The sequence below is a fragment of the Euprymna scolopes genome, chromosome 22 (assembly GCF_053919585.1).
Source record: "Euprymna scolopes isolate OS-2025 chromosome 22, ASM5391958v1, whole genome shotgun sequence".
NCBI classification, from domain to species: Eukaryota; Metazoa; Mollusca; class Cephalopoda; order Sepiida; family Sepiolidae; genus Euprymna; species Euprymna scolopes.
In genome coordinates, this window is record NC_136503.1 from 67,344,239 (window position 1) to 67,368,225 (window position 23,987).

Sequence of the window (23,987 nt, forward strand, 5' to 3'; positions counted from 1 at the left end):
CGGGTTTATGTTTGTACCATTTGTCTGTACGCTCAAAATGCAGTCGTTTGCATAATTCCCAGTGCACCGCCCTCCCCACTTGGTCATGCCTGTTTTTGCATTCCTTTTGGGTCAGTTTGCTGCATTCACTTACTTTATGGTTTATCGTTTCGTCTCTTTGTCCACATAGTCTGTATTTGCTGTTTTCCTGTGTTTTATCGATCCTTGCTTTGATATGTTTGGTTCTTATCGAGTTATCTTGTGCTGCAGTTATTAGAGATTCAGTTTCTCGGTTTATATGTCCTTTTCGCATCCATGTCCAGGTGTTTTCGTTATTCTCATATTTTGTCATTCTTATGAATCTTTCGTGGGGTTGTTTCTCTTCCCATTTCTCTTTTCTCGTTTTGTCGTTTGTCTCTCTGTTTTCTGTTTTGTTTTTGTTTTTCAGTGTTTCTCGCCGTCATAATTATCCTTTCAGTGTTTTGCATTATGTATTTTTCTAGTTCTTATTTCGTGCCCTTCACACAGCAGCCTTCTAAAGAGATCAGTCCTCTCTCGCCGTATTTCCTTTTCACGTAGAGTCTGTCAATATCGTCCTTTGGATGTAGTGCATTATGCATGGTCATGAGTTTCCTGATTTTCTTGTCGAGTTGTCTCAGTTTTTCTTTTGTCCTCTCTATAAACGGTCTAGAGTATCTTAATAGTGATACTGCCCATGTATTTATACCTTTTATTAGGTTTCTACTATATAATTTCGTTCCAGGAGTTTTTTTGTTCTCCTGCGGTATTATTAATATTATTATTATTATTATTATTTATTTATTTATTTATTTATTTATTTATTTTTTTATTTTAAATGCTCACGCCTTTCATACTTTTTTGACAGATTTGTTTTCTACGTTGTTTTTCTACGTAGTCTATTTGTTCATTACCATCGTTCTCTGGTCCTGGATATGACCTTAAACTATATCCAGTGGTGTGAGGCCCCAGCTTGCGGGCTGTAGGGATTGTGGAGCAACCCTTTAATTGCCATTGCTCCCAGGTCCACTCTGACCCGGAGTGGTAGTACCTGTTAGGGTCCCAGCTATGGATTAAGTAGAAATCGACTTGAAAACCACACATATATTCTATTTAAAAAGATTTTTCTTCAAAATCTTTGGATTCGGCATTAAATAACCTGAAAAGGGTTGATATGCCGTAAAATCAAAAACAACCAACCATCGGGTTGACTCATTTATTCTTCTTACCTTTAACATTTTTATTATTATATTTTTTTCATCCCGTTCTGATTCTTTACGATTTTTGTGGTGTTTTTATTTTTTTTTTATTTTGTTTTTTTTTTGTTTACTTCTTCGTCATTTACTTCTTATTCTACTTTTTTCTTTTCTTTTTCGTTCCTTTTCATTTTATTTCCTTTTCGTCTACCTTTCGTCTCGTTCTTGGTCTCATCATTCTTCTACTCTTTTCTTATTCTTTTTCATGCATCTCATCTATTTTCTCTTGGTGTTCAACTTCTCCATCTCCTAAATCTTCATCTCTATATATTCTTATGTGTATTTCCAGCATTCCATTAACATTATTCGTTTTGCTTTCTAGTAATATTCTCGGTGTTTTTTTTTGTTTGTTTTTGTTTTGTTTTGTGTTTTTTTAAATTTTTAAACATCTTTTATTTCCTGATTCAACGCACAGTGCAATTCCTCATTTCCGTCATTTCTCTGAACTGTGCAAGCCTCAAATTATGTTGTATTGTTACCAGAGGTGACGAACTTAAAGGAGAAATAGTACATAACCGTATAAATCAGCCCTATATACACACACTCTTAGACTCTTTCACGGAAGACTACTATTCATAGCTATACATACCAAGAATAATTTAAAAGGAATATTGAATGTAATCTGCGCAAGTGTAGTCTTATTCCACACCTTTGTATTTTAACCAATACAATATTCAACCAAATTGTAACTGCAGTTTTCATTCAAATCCATCTATCTATATATCTATAAAAGTGAACGTGTCTGTGTCTGTGTGTGTGGTCAAAATATTTGAAATTTTGAATAAAGTGTATTTAGTCATAGGGAAAGCTTTTTAAGCGTTTTTTTCTGAGAATTTGGCTTAAAAGGCTCAAAGTTCAAAAGATTTTTCCTTTGTAATCTGTAGCAAACTATTAAGTCAATTTTGAATCTAAACATTTGAAATTTGATATAAAGGGTATTCAGACAGGCAGCAATATTTTTAATCAGCTTTTTGGCCAAAATTTGGCTGGCAACAGGTGAAAATTGAAAGAGTTGTCTTTGCAGACTCTGCCAAACTCATCTACCAATTTTGGTCTAAACACTTGAAATTTTAGATGTATGTTACTTGGACATGGTTCAAACGTTTTAATTTAATTAGAGCCCAAAAGAATAAATGTTAAGTGGTCAAAATTTGGGTCAAAGTTTTAAAAAATCGACCACTGCGGTCTCTACCAACTTTTTTCTATGGTATTACTACCATAGAAAATAGAGGAAGCCTAATTAATAGAAAAAACATTACCGTACATATTCACACTTTTTAATATATACATATGTACATAAAGTTATGAACAGTACAGAGGGCCCTAATAACGCCGGGCTGAACTGCTAGTATATCTATAAAAGTGAAATTGTCTGTGTGTGTACATTTCCAACCAAACTATTACGCTGTCAATTTTCAGTCTAGAGGGTCGAGATTTGACATTAGGGGGTATTGAGATTCGGGAACCTCTTTTTAATCGTGTTTCGGACAGAAATGTGTATGTCAAGGGGTCAAAATTGAACAATTTGACATTTGAAAACTCTAGCAAACGTCTACGCCAATCTTGGGTTTAAACACTTGAAATTTTAAATGTAGGTTACTTGGACATGGATCTAAATTTTCTATTTGATTTGAGTCCAAAACAATAAATTATTAATGGGTCAATGTTGGGGGTCAAATTAAAAAAAAAGTTGACATCTGCGATCTCTACTAAATTACTTGGTCTAAACATTTGAAATTTTACATACAGAATATTCAGACATAGGGCAAGCTTTTTATTTGGTTTTTGTCTGAATATTTGGCTGTCAAGGGATCAAAGTTCAAAAGATTTCATCTTTGCTATCTCTAACAAACTATGAAGACTATTTTGGGTCTAAACATTTGAAATATTACATAAAGGGTGCTCAGACATGCAGCAAGCTTTTTACGCCGTTTTTGGGCGTGAATACGGCTTCCAAGAGGTCAAAGTTTAAAGAATTGACCTTTTCAGACTCTGCGAAACATATCCGTCAATTTTGGGTCTGAACACTTGAAATTTTAGATTTACGTTACCTGGAAATTAGTCTTTATATATATATATATATATATATATATATATATATATACTCCTATAAATTCGTTTTTCTTTTGTGTGTATCGATATTCATATTTAACCACTCTTTTCTATTTATTTAAAAAGAAAATACAATTTTCTTATATCTTGGTTGTGGAATTGCATTCACTAGCAAAAGATCTAGCTAATTTGCATATTCTTTTAAACATTCATTTTAATTAATTCTTTATTAGTTGCTTCGATTTTTTTACTGGCATAATCATCTTTAGTTAACTATTACGTGTAATTATATTCATGCAGATATTCTACATGATTTATACTTGCATAATATTTGCGAAAAAAGGTTATAGTAAACACAAAATTGCTTCCATATAAATTTATGTATACGTATATATTTTTGTTAAAAAAATCTAACTATCTATCTATTATGTCTAAAAAAGTGAAAGTGTCAATCTGTGGGTCTGTGTACATTTCCCTACACAATAACTCTGTCAAATTTAGCTTACAGACCCGAAATTTGATATACATAGTACTGAGATTGGGGAAAATCGATGTGATCGGCTTTTGGTCAGAAATTTAACGATTTAGGGGTCAAAGTTCAACGATATATGAAAGTGAATGTGTATGTGTGTTTGTGTGTGTGTCTGTGTACATTTCCTTATGCAATAACTGTGACAATTTTAAGTCTATTTGATATACAGCGTACTGACATTTGGAAAAATCCTTTTAATCCATCCTCGGTCAGAAATTTGGCTATGAGGGGTAAAACTTTAACGATTTGACCTTTGAGACCATTACCAAACTCCGACAATTTTGGGTCTAAACACTTGAAATTTTAGATATAGGTTCCTTGGACAGGGAGCTTAATTAATAACTTGATAGGAGCCCAAAGCAATAAATGTTAAATGGTCATAATAGGGGTCAGCGTTTTTAAAAATTGGGCAACGCCGAGATGAAATGCGAGTATATATATATATATATATATATATATATATATATATATATATATATATATATATATGCACATAAAGTTAGAGTCCGAGCAAAGCCGGGTTGACCTGCTAGTGTACGATAAACTTTGAGTCATTTATGGAAATCGTTCCAGATAAAGAATCTAAGAATGCGATGCAGGAAGTTAAAAAGAACTAATGATGATTAACGCAAAATCTAGGAGTTAAGTAGTTTCCTTGTCATACGTAGGGTTTAAATAGTCATTTAGAAGTAAGTTCTGACACTGTGTTTTCCAAAAAGTTACAATATTCCAAATGGCGCAAAATATTTCCCCTTACATTTCAATTCTTTGGATCACTTAAATTCACGACTTTGTCAATATGTGGAAGTTTAAATCATAAAGTGTCCGAACACCTTGCTTCTCAGGTCTTACGTAGGATGACTACTAGAAACCATGTCTGTTCTTTACGTGGCATTGTTAAGATGCCTTGTTTTAGGGTTCATTAATATTAAAGCATATACATCCAAGCAAATTCCAATGCTTTTGTAATCATTGTGAGACTGAAACTCACCTGAATCATGAAATCTTTCCGTACTATAATACGATGCAAGATGATACCCTCAGGGAGTAGAAGCGTAATATCGTAGAATCAGCAGAAGGACTAGTAGAGAAGAGTGCGTACAAATATCCATATTAGGCACTACTAGATAGTAAACTCCGCTTAACCTTTATCATATCCTTGTAACCTTTAGTTATATACCTTTCTTACACCTTACCTGTGTTGCGGGTTTTCATTATGTGGTTCTAATCTTGAGTCCACATCAGTAATTAATTCCGGTTTTCACTGTAGACGTCCGAAACCGGCTAACATATGCAAACTTCAGCGAACAAACTGACCACTATAAATTTGGTTTCTAATTAGTGTAGCTCTTAAAGTATCATTGTCAAGATGACTTGTTTGAATATATGTGTCGGGTACTATTTAAGAATGTCAATAATTACGTATGAATCCTGAGTTTCACCAGAGACGCCCCAAACTGGTTAACGTTAACGATCTTGATAAAACAATTTATTAACCGAAAGAAACTGTTGATGCTATTTTATATTTAAGTGTATCGTGTAAAGTTGTTTCGGTACTTTTATAAAATACGAACCGAACTGGTTTTGCATTTACTTTATGTTTATCCCCCAAAATCCATAAACTTTTACTAAACTTATTTAACCTAACCTGAACATGTTATGTGTATCTCGGGAAAAATCAGTTTGGTTAAGTTCATATCTCGTAGGAGAACATTTGTAACGTAACACACGTTTACACACGCGTTAAGATGTAGAGACTTCGGACCCAAGACATTGTCACAAGGACCGTACGACAATTAGTAATTCGACCCCTTGTTTTTGTAACCCCGACGTTTATTTCCGCGTACTTTGCCGAATAAACCGTGATCATATCCCTTCTCTCTTACATCGGCCCTCTCGAACGTCATCTTCCTCTTGTTATAGTCTTCTTTTTCTTTCCCGTGATGCCATTTCGCACACGGCTTGTTATTTACATACATCCGCCATACGTACGTCCGCGCTCTTTACTAATTTTTATCGTCGTTTTTTTTTTATTTGTTTATATAATAAAATGTTTATCTATGTAAACAAAAACGCATCAGCCAATCCAAAATGAAAGTTAAAAATAAACAATTGCGTCCAAAATATTGCGTAGATAAGTCGAAACTTATTCTTTTTAAAATCATTGAAATAAGATCGTCTGGTCAGAGCAGCACGGCGCCATTTTTATTTTTTATTTCTCTACATGTAGGAACTTGATTTGGCTTTGTTAGGTTCATAATCAGAGATATTTCTGTTACAACTACATTTCCGACTGACACAATATGGATACCTATTCCAGAAAAGCACAACGTTTCTAAACAAATTATTAGTTCCTGAGTATATCACGAAGAAAAAAAAACAGACAACAAAAAAACGCACACTAAAAAAAAACAAAGTAAAAAAACAATACATTCTTTTCATTTCTGTTCTCCATAACAAAATTAATTCATTTTTCAAAATAGTTTTCCTTTGCATAATATTCCGCTTAAGAGAACGCTATATTTTGTTTCTTGTGTTTGTTTTCTCGTATTTTGCTAAAAATGAGATATTAATTTTCTATCAATCTTCGATGGGAATTATTAACACCTTGCTAATATTCGCTGTCGGGGTTGAATATTGTAATTGCAATTCGAAAGCGAACAAAGAAAGGCACCCATAAAAAAATTTAAAAAAAAAAAGAAAAAAGTAAATAAATCGGTTTAATAAAGGAATGCAAATACGTTTCCCATATAACGGTGAGTCGGAAAGGAACGTTCGAAAGTCTCTGGAGAAAATGCGTGATGTTTTCGTTTGCGCTGGTTGTCGTGATAAGATGACAAGTACTCAGCGGGCGGATAAGAATGTAGGCTTTCACTCGACAATTAATGTGGCTCCATACAAAACACGTGCGTTCAACAAGGTACGGAGAGTGTTGAAAATGAATAACGGCAATTATTTAATGCTTGCAATGTAGGAAGGGCGAAAGAAAAGAATAAACAATGTAAGAAAATAAAAATAAAAAAAGAAGTTGCGAAATTAAAGAATACGGATTCAAAAGAGTCGAAGAATAGGAGAGGAAAAACTCGGAAGAAAAATAAAAAAAAATGATAAAACTGAAGAAAAACAGTAAAGGATCATCCACCGCATCATGAAGAAGAATGAAAATTTCTTTATGTATATATCTAATGTTGTATGGTTATTTAATCATAGGTTGGCTACACATGTGCATACATGTATCTGCTTACAGGGTTAAAATAAAGAAAGAAAACGATAAATTAAAGAAAGTAATATTGTAATGTAACGGAAGAAGAAGGATTTATTGTCTGTTATAATGTGTATATATTATTACATGTATCTCTTTGGCTGTATCTACGTGATGCGATAAAGATCACAACATTTTTTCTTCTGTTATCTTGGCCTTCTATTTTATGGTGTGAGTCCTCTCGTCACAGGTAATTGAGCTATAAGGAGCATCTAGGACGAAAACATAACGTCGATTTTCTGGCTGGGATTATTTTATTTCGTTTACACAAAAAACGGGGTAAGCTATCGTATTGTTGAGTCGACCTTTTTTCGTTTTTTCTTTCGATGCATTTTTTCCGCCTATTTAAATCGTGTATTCTCTGTCCGTACTAGAAACAGTCATGAAGAAAAAAGTTATCATACAGAATGTTAGGATGAAAAAAAGTTATCATATAGAATGTCATGATGAAAGAAAGTTATCATATAGAATGTCATGATGAAAAAAAGCTATCGTATAGAAAGTCATGAAGAAATAAAGTAATCATATAGAATGTCATGATGAAAAAAAGTAATTATATAGAATGTCATGAAAAACAATTAATAATATAGAAAGTGATGAAGAATAAAAGTAATCATATAGAAAGTCATGAAAAAACATTAATAATATAGAAAGTCATGAAGACAAACGTAATAATATAGAAACTCATGAATATAAAAAAGTAATAATATAGAAAGTAATGAAGAAAAAAATAAAAATATAGAAAGTCATGAAGAAAAAAAAGTAATAATATAGAAAGTCATGAAGAAAAAAGTAAAAATATAGAAAGTCATGAAGAAAAAAATAAAAAAATAGAAAGTCATGAAGATAAAAAAGTAACAATATAGAAAGTCATGAAGAAAAAAAGGAATAATATAGAAAGTCATGAAGAAAAAAAGTAATAATATAGAAAGTCATGAAGAAAAAAAAGTAACAATATAGAAAGTCATGGAGAAAAAAATAAAAATATAGAAAGTCATGAAGAAAAAAAGTAACAATATAGAAAGTCATGAAGAAAAAAATAAAAATATAGAAAGTCATGAAGAAAAAAAAGTAACAATATAGAAAGTCATTAAGAAAAAAGTAAAAATATAGAAAGTCATGAAGAAAAAAATAAAAAAATAGAAAGTCATGAAGAAAAAAAAGTAACAATATAGAAAGTCATGAAGAAAAAAAGGAATAATATAGAAAGTCATGAAGAAAAAATAATAATATAGAAAGTCATGAAGAAAAAAGTAACAATATAGAAAGTCATGAAGAAAAAAATAAAAATATAGAAAGTCATGAAGAAAAAAAAGTAACAATATAGAAAGTCATGAAGAAAAAAGTAAAAATATAGAAAGTCATGAAGAAAAAAAAGTAACAATATAGAAAGTCATGAAGTAAAAAGTAAAAATATAGAAAGTCATGAAGAAAAAAATAAAAAAATAGAAAGTCATGAAGATAAAAAAGTAACAATATAGAAAGTCATGAAGAAAAAAAGGAATAATATAGAAAGTCATGAAGAAAAAAAGTAATAATATAGAAAGTCATGAAGAAAAAAAAGTAACAATATAGAAAGTCATGGAGAAAAAAATAAAAATATAGAAAGTCATGAAGAAAAAAAGTAACAATATAGAAAGTCATGAAGAAAAAAATAAAAATATAGAAAGTCATGAAGAAAAAAAAGTAACAATATAGAAAGTCATGAAGAAAAAAGTAAAAATATAGAAAGTCATGAAGAAAAAAATAAAAAAATAGAAAGTCATGAAGAAAAAAAAGTAACAATATAGAAAGTCATGAAGAAAAAAAGGAATAATATAGAAAGTCATGAAGAAAAAAAGTAATAATATAGAAAGTCATGAAGAAAAAAAAGTAACAATATAGAAAGTCATGGAGAAAAAAATAAAAATATAGAAAGTCATGAAGAAAAAAGTAATAATATAGAAAGTCATGAAGAAAAAAAGGAATAATATAGAAAGTCATGGAGAAAAAAGTAATAATATAGAAAGTCTTGAGGAAAAAAGTAATAATATAGAAAGTCTTGAGGAAAAAAGTAATAATATAGAAAGCCATGAAGAAAAAAAGTAATAATATAGAAAGTCTTGAGGAAAAAAGTAATAATATAGAAAGTCATGAAGAAAAAAAGTAATAATATAGAAAGCCATGAAGAAAAAAAGTAATAATATAGAAAGTCTTGAGGAAAAAAGTAATAATATAGAAAGTCATGAAGAAAAAAAGTAATAATATAGAAAGCCATGAAGAAAAAAAGTAATAATATAGAAAGCCATGAAGAAAAAAAGTAATAATATAGAAAGTCTTGAGGAAAAAAGTAATAATATAGAAAGCCATGAAGAAAAAAGTAATAATATAGAAAGCCATGAAGAAAAAAAGTAATAATATAGAAAGTCTTGAGGAAAAAAGTAATAATATAGAAAGTCATGAAGAAAAAAAGTAATAATATAGAAAGTCATGAAGAAAAAAAGTAATAATATAGAAAGTCATGAAGAAAAAAAGTAATAATATAGAAAGTCATGAAGAAAAAAAGTAATAATATAGAAAGTCATGAAGAAAAAAAGTAATAATATAGAAAGTCTTGAGGAAAAAAGTAATAATATAGAAAGTCATGAAGAAAAAAAGTAATAATATAGAAAGCCATGAAGAAAAAAGTAATAATATAGAAAGCCATGAAGAAAAAAAGTAATAATATAGAAAGCCATGAAGAAAAAAGTAATAATATAGAAAGTCATGAAGAAAAAAGTAATAATATAGAAAGTCATGAAGAAAAAAGTAATAATATAGAAAGTCATGAAGAAAAAAGTAATAATATAGAAAGTCATGAAGAAAAAAGTAATAATATAGAAAGTCATGAAGAAAAAAGTAATAATATAGAAAGCCATGAAGAAAAAAGTAATAATATAGAAAGTCATGAAGAAAAAAGTAATAATATAGAAAGCCATGAAGAAAAAAGTAATAATATAGAAAGTCATGAAGAAAAAAGTAATAATATAGAAAGTCATGAAGAAAAAAAGTAATAATATAGAAAGTCATGAAGAAAAAAAGTAATAATATAGAAAGTCATGAAGAAAAAAAGTAATAATATAGAAAGTCATGAAGAAAAAAAGTAATAATATAGAAAGTCTTGAGGAAAAAAGTAATAATATAGAAAGTCATGAAGAAAAAAAGTAATAATATAGAAAGTCTTGAGGAAAAAAGTAATAATATAGAAAGCCATGAAGAAAAAAGTAATAATATAGAAAGTCATGAAGAAAAAAAGTAATAATATAGAAAGTCATGAAGAAAAAAAGTAATAATATAGAAAGTCTTGAGGAAAAAAGTAATAATATAGAAAGTCATGAAGAAAAAATAATAATAATATAGAAAGTCATGAAGAAAAAAAGTAATAATATAGAAAGTCTTGAGGAAAAAAGTAATAATATAGAAAGCCATGAAGAAAAAAGTAATAATATAGAAAGCCATGAAGAAAAAAAGTAATAATATAGAAAGTCTTGAGGAAAAAAGTAATAATATAGAAAGCCATGAAGAAAAAAGTAATAATATAGAAAGCCATGAAGAAAAAAAGTAATAATATAGAAAGTCTTGAGGAAAAAAGTAATAATATAGAAATTCATGAAGAAAAAAAGTAATAATATAGAAAGTCATGAAGAAAAAAAGTAATAATATAGAAAGTCATGAAGAAAAAAAGTAATAATATAGAAAGTCTTGAGGAAAAAAGTAATAATATAGAAAGTCATGAAGAAAAAAGTAATAATATAGAAAGCCATGAAGAAAAAAGTAATAATATAGAAAGCCATGAAGAAAAAAAGTAATAATATAGAAAGCCATGAAGAAAAAAGTAATAATATAGAAAGTCATGAAGAAAAAAGTAATAATATAGAAAGTCATGAAGAAAAAAGTAATAATATAGAAAGTCATGAAGAAAAAAGTAATAATATAGAAAGTCATGAAGAAAAAAGTAATAATATAGAAAGTCATGAAGAAAAAAGTAATAATATAGAAAGCCATGAAGAAAAAAAGTAACAATATAGAAAGTCATGAAGAAAAAAGTAATAATATAGAAAGCCATGAAGAAAAAAGTAATAATATAGAAAGTCATGAAGAAAAAAGTAATAATATAGAAAGTCATGAAGAAAAAAGTAATAATATAGAAAGTCATGAAGAAAAAAATTAATAATATAGAAAGTCATGAAGAAAAAAAGTAATAATAAAGAAAGTCATGAAGAAAAAAAGTAATAATATAGAAAGTCTTGAGGAAAAAGTAATAATATAGAAAGCCATGAAGAAAAAAAGTAATAATATAGAAAGCCATGAAGAAAAAAGTAATAATATAGAAAGTCATGAAGAAAAAAAGTAATAATATAGAAAGTCATGAAGAAAAAAGTAATAATATAGAAAGCCATGAAGAAAAAAAGTAATAATATAGAAAGCCATGAAGAAAAAAGTAATAATATAGAAAGTCATGAAGAAAAAAAGTAATAATATAGAAAGTCTTGAGGAAAAAAGTAATAATATAGAAAGCCATGAAGAAAAAAGTAATAATATAGAAAGCCATGAAGAAAAAAAGTAATAATATAGAAAGTCTTGAGGAAAAAAGTAATAATATAGAAAGCCATGAAGAAAAAAGTAATAATATAGAAAGCCATGAAGAAAAAAAGTAATAATATAGAAAGTCTTGAGGAAAAAAGTAATAATATAGAAAGCCATGAAGAAAAAAGTAATAATATAGAAAGCCATGAAGAAAAAAAGTAATAATATAGAAAGTCTTGAGGAAAAAAGTAATAATATAGAAAGCCATGAAGAAAAAAGTAATAATATAGAAAGCCATGAAGAAAAAAAGTAATAATATAGAAAGTCTTGAGGAAAAAAGTAATAATATAGAAAGCCATGAAGAAAAAAGTAATAATATAGAAAGCCATGAAGAAAAAAAGTAATAATATAGAAAGTCTTGAGGAAAAAAGTAATAATATAGAAAGTCATGAGGAAAAAAGTAATAATATAGAAAGTCATGAAGAAAAAAAGTAATAATATAGAAAGTCATGAAGAAAAAAAGTAATAACATAGAAAGTCTTGAGGAAAAAAGTAATAATATAGAAAGCCATGAAGAAAAAAAGTAATAATATAGAAAGCCATGAAGAAAAAAAGTAATAATATAGAAAGTCATGAAGAAAAAAAGTAATAATATAGAAAGTCTTGAGGAAAAAAGTAATAATATAGAAAGTCATGAAGAAAAAAAGTAATAATATAGAAAGTCTTGAGGAAAAAAGTAATAATATAGAAAGCCATGAAGAAAAAAGTAATAATATAGAAAGCCATGAAGAAAAAAAGTAATAATATAGAAAGTCTTGAGGAAAAAAGTAATAATATAGAAAGCCATGAAGAAAAAAGTAATAATATAGAAAGCCATGAAGAAAAAAAGTAATAATATAGAAAGTCTTGAGGAAAAAAGTAATAATATAGAAAGCCATGAAGAAAAAAGTAATAATATAGAAAGCCATGAAGAAAAAAAGTAATAATATAGAAAGTCTTGAGGAAAAAAGTAATAATATAGAAAGCCATGAAGAAAAAAGTAATAATATAGAAAGCCATGAAGAAAAAAAGTAATAATATAGAAAGTCTTGAGGAAAAAAGTAATAATATAGAAAGCCATGAAGAAAAAAGTAATAATATAGAAAGCCATGAAGAAAAAAAGTAATAATATAGAAAGTCTTGAGGAAAAAAGTAATAATATAGAAAGTCATGAAGAAAAAAAGTAATAATATAGAAAGTCATGAAGAAAAAAAGTAATAATATAGAAAGTCATGAAGAAAAAAAGTAATAATATAGAAAGTCTTGAGGAAAAAAGTAATAATATAGAAAGCTATGAAGAAAAAAAGTAATAATATAGAAAGCCATGAAGAAAAAAAGTAATAATATAGAAAGTCATGAAGAAAAAAAGTAATAATATAGAAAGTCTTGAGGAAAAAAGTAATAATATAGAAAGCCATGAAGAAAAAAGTAATAATATAGAAAGTCTTGAGGAAAAAAGTAATAATATAGAAAGCCATGAAGAAAAAAGTAATAATATAGAAAGCCATGAAGAAAAAAAGTAATAATATAGAAAGTCATGAAGGAAAAAAGTAATAATATAGAAAGCCATGAAGAAAAAAGTAATAATATAGAAAGCCATGAAGAAAAAAAGTAATAATATAGAAAGTCTTGAGGAAAAAAGTAATAATATAGAAAGCCATGAAGAAAAAAGTAATAATATAGAAAGCCATGAAGAAAAAAAGTAATAATATAGAAAGTCTTGAGGAAAAAAGTAATAATATAGAAAGCCATGAAGAAAAAAGTAATAATATAGAAAGCCATGAAGAAAAAAAGTAATAATATAGAAAGTCTTGAGGAAAAAAGTAATAATATAGAAAGTCATGAAGAAAAAAAGTAATAATATAGAAAGTCTTGAGGAAAAAAGTAATAATATAGAAAGCCATGAAGAAAAAAGTAATAATATAGAAAGCCATGAAGAAAAAAAGTAATAATATAGAAAGTCTTGAGGAAAAAAGTAATAATATAGAAAGTCTTGAGGAAAAAAGTAATAATATAGAAAGCCATGAAGAAAAAAGTAATAATATAGAAAGCCATGAAGAAAAAAAGTAATAATATAGAAAGCCATGAAGAAAAAAGTAATAATATAGAAAGCCATGAAGAAAAAAAGTAATAATATAGAAAGTCTTGAGGAAAAAAGTAATAATATAGAAAGCCATGAAGAAAAAAGTAATAATATAGAAAGCCATGAAGAAAAAAAGTAATAATATAGAAAGTCTTGAGGAAAAAAGTAATAATATAGAAAGTCATGAAGAAAAAAAGTAATAATATAGAAAGTCATGAAGAAAAAAAGTAATAATATAGAAAGTCATGAAGAAAAAAAGTAATAACATAGAAAGTCTTGAGGAAAAAAGTAATAATATAGAAAGCCATGAAGAAAAAAAGTAATAATATAGAAAGCCATGAAGAAAAAAAGTAATAATATAGAAAGTCATGAAGAAAAAAAGTAATAATATAGAAAGTCTTGAGGAAAAAAGTAATAATATAGAAAGTCATGAAGAAAAAAAGTAATAATATAGAAAGTCTTGAGGAAAAAAGTAATAATATAGAAAGCCATGAAGAAAAAAGTAATAATATAGAAAGCCATGAAGAAAAAAAGTAATAATATAGAAAGTCTTGAGGAAAAAAGTAATAATATAGAAAGCCATGAAGAAAAAAAGTAATAATATAGAAAGTCTTGAGGAAAAAAGTAATAATATAGAAAGCCATGAAGAAAAAAAGTAATAATATAGAAAGTCTTGAGGAAAAAAGTAATAATATAGAAAGCCATGAAGAAAAAAGTAATAATATAGAAAGCCATGAAGAAAAAAAGTAATAATATAGAAAGTCTTGAGGAAAAAAGTAATAATATAGAAAGCCATGAAGAAAAAAGTAATAATATAGAAAGCCATGAAGAAAAAAAGTAATAATATAGAAAGTCTTGAGGAAAAAAGTAATAATATAGAAAGTCATGAAGAAAAAAAGTAATAATATAGAAAGTCTTGAGGAAAAAAGTAATAATATAGAAAGCCATGAAGAAAAAAGTAATAATATAGAAAGCCATGAAGAAAAAAAGTAATAATATAGAAAGTCTTGAGGAAAAAAGTAATAATATAGAAAGCCATGAAGAAAAAAGTAATAATATAGAAAGCCATGAAGAAAAAAAGTAATAATATAGAAAGTCTTGAGGAAAAAAGTAATAATATAGAAATTCATGAAGAAAAAAAGTAATAATATAGAAAGTCATGAAGAAAAAAAGTAATAATATAGAAAGTCATGAAGAAAAAAAGTAATAATATAGAAAGTCTTGAGGAAAAAAGTAATAATATAGAAAGTCATGAAGAAAAAAGTAATAATATAGAAAGCCATGAAGAAAAAAGTAATAATATAGAAAGCCATGAAGAAAAAAAGTAATAATATAGAAAGCCATGAAGAAAAAAGTAATAATATAGAAAGTCATGAAGAAAAAAGTAATAATATAGAAAGTCATGAAGAAAAAAGTAATAATATAGAAAGTCATGAAGAAAAAAGTAATAATATAGAAAGTCATGAAGAAAAAAGTAATAATATAGAAAGTCATGAAGAAAAAAGTAATAATATAGAAAGCCATGAAGAAAAAAAGTAACAATATAGAAAGTCATGAAGAAAAAAGTAATAATATAGAAAGCCATGAAGAAAAAAGTAATAATATAGAAAGTCATGAAGAAAAAAGTAATAATATAGAAAGTCATGAAGAAAAAAGTAATAATATAGAAAGTCATGAAGAAAAAAATTAATAATATAGAAAGTCATGAAGAAAAAAAGTAATAATAAAGAAAGTCATGAAGAAAAAAAGTAATAATATAGAAAGTCTTGAGGAAAAAGTAATAATATAGAAAGCCATGAAGAAAAAAAGTAATAATATAGAAAGCCATGAAGAAAAAAGTAATAATATAGAAAGTCATGAAGAAAAAAAGTAATAATATAGAAAGTCATGAAGAAAAAAGTAATAATATAGAAAGCCATGAAGAAAAAAAGTAATAATATAGAAAGCCATGAAGAAAAAAGTAATAATATAGAAAGTCATGAAGAAAAAAAGTAATAATATAGAAAGTCTTGAGGAAAAAAGTAATAATATAGAAAGCCATGAAGAAAAAAGTAATAATATAGAAAGCCATGAAGAAAAAAAGTAATAATATAGAAAGTCTTGAGGAAAAAAGTAATAATATAGAAAGCCATGAAGAAAAAAGTAATAATATAGAAAGCCATGAAGAAAAAAAGTAATAATATAGAAAGTCTTGAGGAAAAAAGTAATAATATAGAAAGCCATGAAGAAAAAAGTAATCATATAGAAAGCCATGAAGAAAAAAAGTAATAATATAGAAAGTCTTGAGGAAAAAAGTAATAATATAGAAAGCCATGAAGAAAAAAGTAATAATATAGAAAGCCATGAAGAAAAAAAGTAATAATATAGAAAGTCTTGAGGAAAAAAGTAATAATATAGAAAGCCATGAAGAAAAAAGTAATAATATAGAAAGCCATGAAGAAAAAAAGTAATAATATAGAAAGTCTTGAGGAAAAAAGTAATAATATAGAAAGTCATGAGGAAAAAAGTAATAATATAGAAAGTCATGAAGAAAAAAAGTAATAATATAGAAAGTCATGAAGAAAAAAAGTAATAACATAGAAAGTCTTGAGGAAAAAAGTAATAATATAGAAAGCCATGAAGAAAAAAAGTAATAATATAGAAAGCCATGAAGAAAAAAAGTAATAATATAGAAAGTCATGAAGAAAAAAAGTAATAATATAGAAAGTCTTGAGGAAAAAAGTAATAATATAGAAAGTCATGAAGAAAAAAAGTAATAATATAGAAAGTCTTGAGGAAAAAAGTAATAATATAGAAAGCCATGAAGAAAAAAGTAATAATATAGAAAGCCATGAAGAAAAAAAGTAATAATATAGAAAGTCTTGAGGAAAAAAGTAATAATATAGAAAGCCATGAAGAAAAAAGTAATAATATAGAAAGCCATGAAGAAAAAAAGTAATAATATAGAAAGTCTTGAGGAAAAAAGTAATAATATAGAAAGCCATGAAGAAAAAAGTAATAATATAGAAAGCCATGAAGAAAAAAAGTAATAATATAGAAAGTCTTGAGGAAAAAAGTAATAATATAGAAAGCCATGAAGAAAAAAGTAATAATATAGAAAGCCATGAAGAAAAAAAGTAATAATATAGAAAGTCTTGAGGAAAAAAGTAATAATATAGAAAGCCATGAAGAAAAAAGTAATAATATAGAAAGCCATGAAGAAAAAAAGTAATAATATAGAAAGTCTTGAGGAAAAAAGTAATAATATAGAAAGTCATGAAGAAAAAAAGTAATAATATAGAAAGTCATGAAGAAAAAAAGTAATAATATAGAAAGTCATGAAGAAAAAAAGTAATAATATAGAAAGTCTTGAGGAAAAAAGTAATAATATAGAAAGCTATGAAGAAAAAAAGTAATAATATAGAAAGCCATGAAGAAAAAAAGTAATAATATAGAAAGTCATGAAGAAAAAAAGTAATAATATAGAAAGTCTTGAGGAAAAAAGTAATAATATAGAAAGCCATGAAGAAAAAAGTAATAATATAGAAAGTCTTGAGGAAAAAAGTAATAATATAGAAAGCCATGAAGAAAAAAGTAATAATATAGAAAGCCATGAAGAAAAAAAGTAATAATATAGAAAGTCATGAAGAAAAAAAGTAATAATATAGAAAGTCTTGAGGAAAAAAGTAATAATATAGAAAGCCATGAAGAAAAAAGTAATAATATAGAAAGCCATGAAGAAAAAAAGTAATAATATAGAAAGTCTTGAGGAAAAAAGTAATAATATAGAAAGCCATGAAGAAAAAAGTAATAATATAGAAAGCCATGAAGAAAAAAAGTAATAATATAGAAAGTCTTGAGGAAAAAAGTAATAATATAGAAAGCCATGAAGAAAAAAGTAATAATATAGAAAGCCATGAAGAAAAAAAGTAATAATATAGAAAGTCTTGAGGAAAAAAGTAATAATATAGAAAGTCATGAAGAAAAAAAGTAATAATATAGAAAGTCTTGAGGAAAAAAGTAATAATATAGAAAGCCATGAAGAAAAAAGTAATAATATAGAAAGCCATGAAGAAAAAAAGTAATAATATAGAAAGTCTTGAGGAAAAAAGTAATAATATAGAAAGTCTTGAGGAAAAAAGTAATAATATAGAAAGCCATGAAGAAAAAAGTAATAATATAGAAAGCCATGAAGAAAAAAAGTAATAATATAGAAAGCCATGAAGAAAAAAGTAATAATATAGAAAGCCATGAAGAAAAAAAGTAATAATATAGAAAGTCTTGAGGAAAAAAGTAATAATATAGAAAGCCATGAAGAAAAAAGTAATAATATAGAAAGCCATGAAGAAAAAAAGTAATAATATAGAAAGTCTTGAGGAAAAAAGTAATAATATAGAAAGTCATGAAGAAAAAAAGTAATAATATAGAAAGTCATGAAGAAAAAAAGTAATAATATAGAAAGTCATGAAGAAAAAAAGTAATAACATAGAAAGTCTTGAGGAAAAAAGTAATAATATAGAAAGCCATGAAGAAAAAAAGTAATAATATAGAAAGCCATGAAGAAAAAAAGTAATAATATAGAAAGTCATGAAGAAAAAAAGTAATAATATAGAAAGTCTTGAGGAAAAAAGTAATAATATAGAAAGTCATGAAGAAAAAAAGTAATAATATAGAAAGTCTTGAGGAAAAAAGTAATAATATAGAAAGCCATGAAGAAAAAAGTAATAATATAGAAAGCCATGAAGAAAAAAAGTAATAATATAGAAAGTCTTGAGGAAAAAAGTAATAATATAGAAAGCCATGAAGAAAAAAAGTAATAATATAGAAAGTCTTGAGGAAAAAAGTAATAATATAGAAAGCCATGAAGAAAAAAAGTAATAATATAGAAAGTCTTGAGGAAAAAAGTAATAATATAGAAAGCCATGAAGAAAAAAGTAATAATATAGAAAGCCATGAAGAAAAAAAGTAATAATATAGAAAGTCTTGAGGAAAAAAGTAATAATATAGAAAGCCATGAAGAAAAAAGTAATAATATAGAAAGCCATGAAGAAAAAAAGTAATAATATAGAAAGTCTTGAGGAAAAAAGTAATAATATAGAAAGTCATGAAGAAAAAAAGTAATAATATAGAAAGTCTTGAGGAAAAAAGTAATAATATAGAAAGCCATGAAGAAAAAAGTAATAATATAGAAAGCCATGAAGAAAAAAAGTAATAATATAGAAAGTCTTGAGGAAAAAAGTAATAATATAGAAAGTCTTGAGGAAAAAAGTAATAATATAGAAAGCCATGAAGAAAAAAGTAATAATATAGAAAGCCATGAAGAAAAAAAGTAATAATATAGAAAGCCATGAAGAAAAAAGTAAAAATATAGAAAGCCATGAAGAAAAAAAGTAATAATATAGAAAGTCTTGAGGAAAAAAGTAATAATATAGAAAGCCATGAAGAAAAAAGTAATAATATAGAAAGCCATGAAGAAAAAAAGTAATAATATAGAAAGTCTTGAGGAAAAAAGTAATAATATAGAAAGTCATGAAGAAAAAAAGTAATAATATAGAAAGTCATGAAGAAAAAAAGTAATAATATAGAAAGTCATGAAGAAAAAAAGTAATAACATAGAAAGTCTTGAGGAAAAAAGTAATAATATAGAAAGCCATGAAGAAAAAAAGTAATAATATAGAAAGCCATGAAGAAAAAAAGTAATAATATAGAAAGTCATGAAGAAAAAAAGTAATAATATAGAAAGTCTTGAGGAAAAAAGTAATAATATAGAAAGTCATGAAGAAAAAAAGTAATAATATAGAAAGTCTTGAGGAAAAAAGTAATAATATAGAAAGCCATGAAGAAAAAAGTAATAATATAGAAAGCCATGAAGAAAAAAAGTAATAATATAGAAAGTCTTGAGGAAAAAAGTAATAATATAGAAAGCCATGAAGAAAAAAGTAATAATATAGAAAGCCATGAAGAAAAAAAGTAATAATATAGAAAGTCTTGAGGAAAAAAGTAATAATATAGAAAGCCATGAAGAAAAAAGTAATAATATAGAAAGCCATGAAGAAAAAAAGTAATAATATAGAAAGTCTTGAGGAAAAAAGTAATAATATAGAAAGCCATGAAGAAAAAAGTAATAATATAGAAAGCCATGAAGAAAAAAAGTAATAATATAGAAAGTCTTGAGGAAAAAAGTAATAATATAGAAAGCCATGAAGAAAAAAGTAATAATATAGAAAGCCATGAAGAAAAAAAGTAATAATATAGAAAGTCTTGAGGAAAAAAGTAATAATATAGAAAGTCATGAAGAAAAAAAGTAATAATATAGAAAGTCATGAAGAAAAAAAGTAATAATATAGAAAGTCATGAAGAAAAAAAGTAATAATATAGAAAGTCTTGAGGAAAAAAGTAATAATATAGAAAGCTATGAAGAAAAAAAGTAATAATATAGAAAGCCATGAAGAAAAAAAGTAATAATATAGAAAGTCATGAAGAAAAAAAGTAATAATATAGAAAGTCTTGAGGAAAAAAGTAATAATATAGAAAGCCATGAAGAAAAAAAGTAATAATATAGAAAGTCTTGAGGAAAAAAGTAATAATATAGAAAGCCATGAAGAAAAAAGTAATAATATAGAAAGCCATGAAGAAAAAAAGTAATAATATAGAAAGTCATGAAGAAAAAAAGTAATAATATAGAAAGTCTTCAGGAAAAAAGTAATAATATAGAAAGCCATGAAGAAAAAAAGTAATAATATAGAAAGTCATGAAGAAAAAAAGTAATAATATAGAAAGTCTTGAGGAAAAAAGTAATAATATAGAAAGCCATGAAGAAAAAAGTAATAATATAGAAAGTCATGAAGAAAAAAGTAATAATATAGAAAGTCTTGAGGAAAAAAGTAATAATATAGAAAGTCATGAAGAAAAAAAGTAATAATATAGAAAGTCATGAAGAAAAAAAGTAATAATATAGAAAGTCATGAAGAAAAAAAGTAATAATATAGAAAGTCTTGAGGAAAAAAGTAATAATATAGAAAGCCATGAAGAAAAAAAGTAATAATATAGAAAGCCATGAAGAAAAAAAGTAATAATATAGAAAGTCATGAAGAAAAAAAGTAATAATATAGAAAGTCTTGAGGAAAAAAGTAATAATATAGAAAGTCATGAAGAAAAAAAGTAATAATATAGAAAGTCTTGAGGAAAAAAGTAATAATATAGAAAGCCATGAAGAAAAAAGTAATAATATAGAAAGCCATGAAGAAAAAAAGTAATAATACAGAAAGTCTTGAGGAAAAAAGTAATAATAGCGAAAGCCATGAAGAAAAAAGTAATAATATAGAAAGCCATGAAGAAAAAAAGTAATAATATAGAAAGTCTTGAGGAAAAAAGTAATAATATAGAAAGCCATGAAGAAAAAAGTAATAATATAGAAAGCCATGAAGAAAAAAGTAATAATATAGAAAGTCTTGAGGAAAAAAGTAATAATATAGAAAGCCATGAAGAAAAAAATAATAATATAGAAAGCCATGAAGAAAAAAAGTAATAATATAGAAAGTCTTGAGGAAAAAAGTAATAATATAGAAAGCCATGAAGAAAAAAGTAATAATATAGAAAGCCATGAAGAAAAAAAGTAATAATATAGAAAGTCTTGAGGAAAAAAGTAATAATATAGAAAGTCATGAAGAAAAAAAGTAATAATATAGAAAGTCATGAAGAAAAAAAGTAATAATATAGAAAGTCATGAAGAAAAAAAGTAATAATATAGAAAGTCTTGAGGAAAAAAGTAATAATATAGAAAGCCATGAAGAAAAAAAGTAATAATATAGAAAGCCATGAAGAAAAAAAGGAATAATATAGAAAGTCATGAAGAAAAAAAGTAATAATATAGAAAGTCTTGAGGAAAAAAGTAATAATATAGAAAGTCATGAAGAAAAAAAGTAATAATATAGAAAGTCTTGAGGAAAAAAGTAATAATATAGAAAGCCATGAAGAAAAAAAGTAATAATATAGAAAGTCATGAAGAAAAAAAGTAATAATATAGAAAGCCATGAAGAAAAAAGTAATAATATAGAAAGCCATGAAGAAAAAAAGTAATAATATAGAAAGCCATGAAGAAAAAAGTAATAATATAGAAAGTCATGAAGAAAAAAGTAATAATATAGAAAGTCTTGAGGAAAAAAGTAATAATATAGAAAGTCATGAAGAAAAATAGTAATAATATAGAAAGTCATGAAGAAAAAAAGGAATAATATAGAAAGTCATGAAGAAAAAAAGTAATAATATAGAAAGTCTTGAGGAAAAAAGTAATAATATAGAAAGCCATGAAGAAAAAAAGTAATAATATAGAAAGTCATGAAGAAAAAAAGTAATAATATAGAAAGCCATGAAGAAAAAAAGTAATAATATAGAAAGTCATGAAGAAAAAAAGTAATAATATAGAAAGTCATGAAGAAAAAAAGTAATAATATAGAAAGTCTTGAGGAAAAAAGTAATAATATAGAAAGCCATGAAGAAAAAAAGTAATAATATAGAAAGTCATGAAGAAAAAAAGTAATAATATAGAAAGTCTTGAGGAAAAAAGTAATAATATAGAAAGCCATGAAGAAAAAAAATAAAAATATGAAAAACAAGTAATAATATAGAAAGTCATGAAGAAAAAAAGTAATAATATAGAAAGCCATGAAGAAAAAAGTAATAATATAGAAAGCCATGAAGAAAAAAAGTAATAATATAGAAAGTCTTGAGGAAAAAAAGTAATAATATAGAAAGCCATGAAGAAAAAAATTAATAATATAGAAAGTCATGAAGAAAAAAGTAATAATATAGAAAGTCATGAAGAAAAAAAGTAATAATATAGAAAGCCATGAAGAAAAAAAGTAATAATATAGAAAGCCATGAAGAAAAAAGTAATAATATAGAAAGTCATGAAGAAAAAAGTAATAATATAGAAAGCCATGAAGCAAAAAGTAATAATATAGAAAGCCATGAAGAAAAAAGTAATAATATAGAAAGCCATGAAGAAAAAAGTAGTAATATAGAAAGCCATGAAGAAAAAAGTAATAATATAGAAAGTCATGAAGAAAAAAAGTAATAATACATAAAGCCATGAAGAAAAAAAGTAATAATATAGAAAGCCATGAAGAAAAAAGTAATAATATAGAAAGCCATGAAGAAAAAAGTAATAATATAGAAAGTCATTAAGATAAAATAGTAATAATATAGAAAGTAATGAAGACAAAAAATAATAATATAGAAAGTGATTAAGAAAAAAGTAATAATATGGAAAGCCATGAAGAAAAAAGTAATAATATAGAAAGTCATGAAGAAAACAAGTAATAATATAGAAAGCCATGAAGAAAAAAAGTAATAATATAGAAAGCCATGAAGAAAAAAGTAATAATATAGAAAGTCATGAAGAAAAAAGTAATAATATAGAAAGCCATGAAGCAAAAAGTAATAATATAGAAAGCCATGAAGAAAAAAGTAATAATATAGAAAGCCATGAAGAAAAAAGTAGTAATATAGAAAGCCATGAAGAAAAAAGTAATAATATAGAAAGTCATGAAGAAAAAAAGTAATAATACATAAAGCCATGAAGAAAAAAAGTAATAATATAGAAAGCCATGAAGAAAAAAGTAATAATATAGAAAGCCATGAAGAAAAAAGTAGTAATATAGAAAGCCATGAAGAAAAAAAGTAATAATATAGAAAGTCATGAAGAAAAAAAGTAATAATACATAAAGCCATGAAGAAAAAAAGTAATAATATAGAAAGCCATGAAGAAAAAAGTAATAATATAGAAAGTAATGAAGACAAAAAATAATAATATAGAAAGTAATTAAGAAAAAAGTAATAATATGGAAAGTCATTAAGAAAAAAATGTAATAATATAGACAGTAATGAAGACAAAAATAATAATATAGAAAGTCATAAAGAAAAAAAAGTAATAATATAGAAAGTAATGGAGACAAAAAATAATAATATAGAAATTCATGACGAAAAAAGTAATAATATTGAAAGTCACGAAGAAAAATAGTAATGATATAGAAAGTTATGGAGACAAAAAATAATAATATAGAAAATCAAGAAGAAAAAAGTAATAATATAGAAAGTCATGAAGAAAAAATTAATAATATAGAAAGTCATTAAGACAAAAAAAGTAATAATATAGAAAATCATGAAGACAAAAAGTAATAATATAGAAAGTATTGAAGAAAAAAAGTAATAATATAGAAAGTCATGAGGAAAAAAATTACT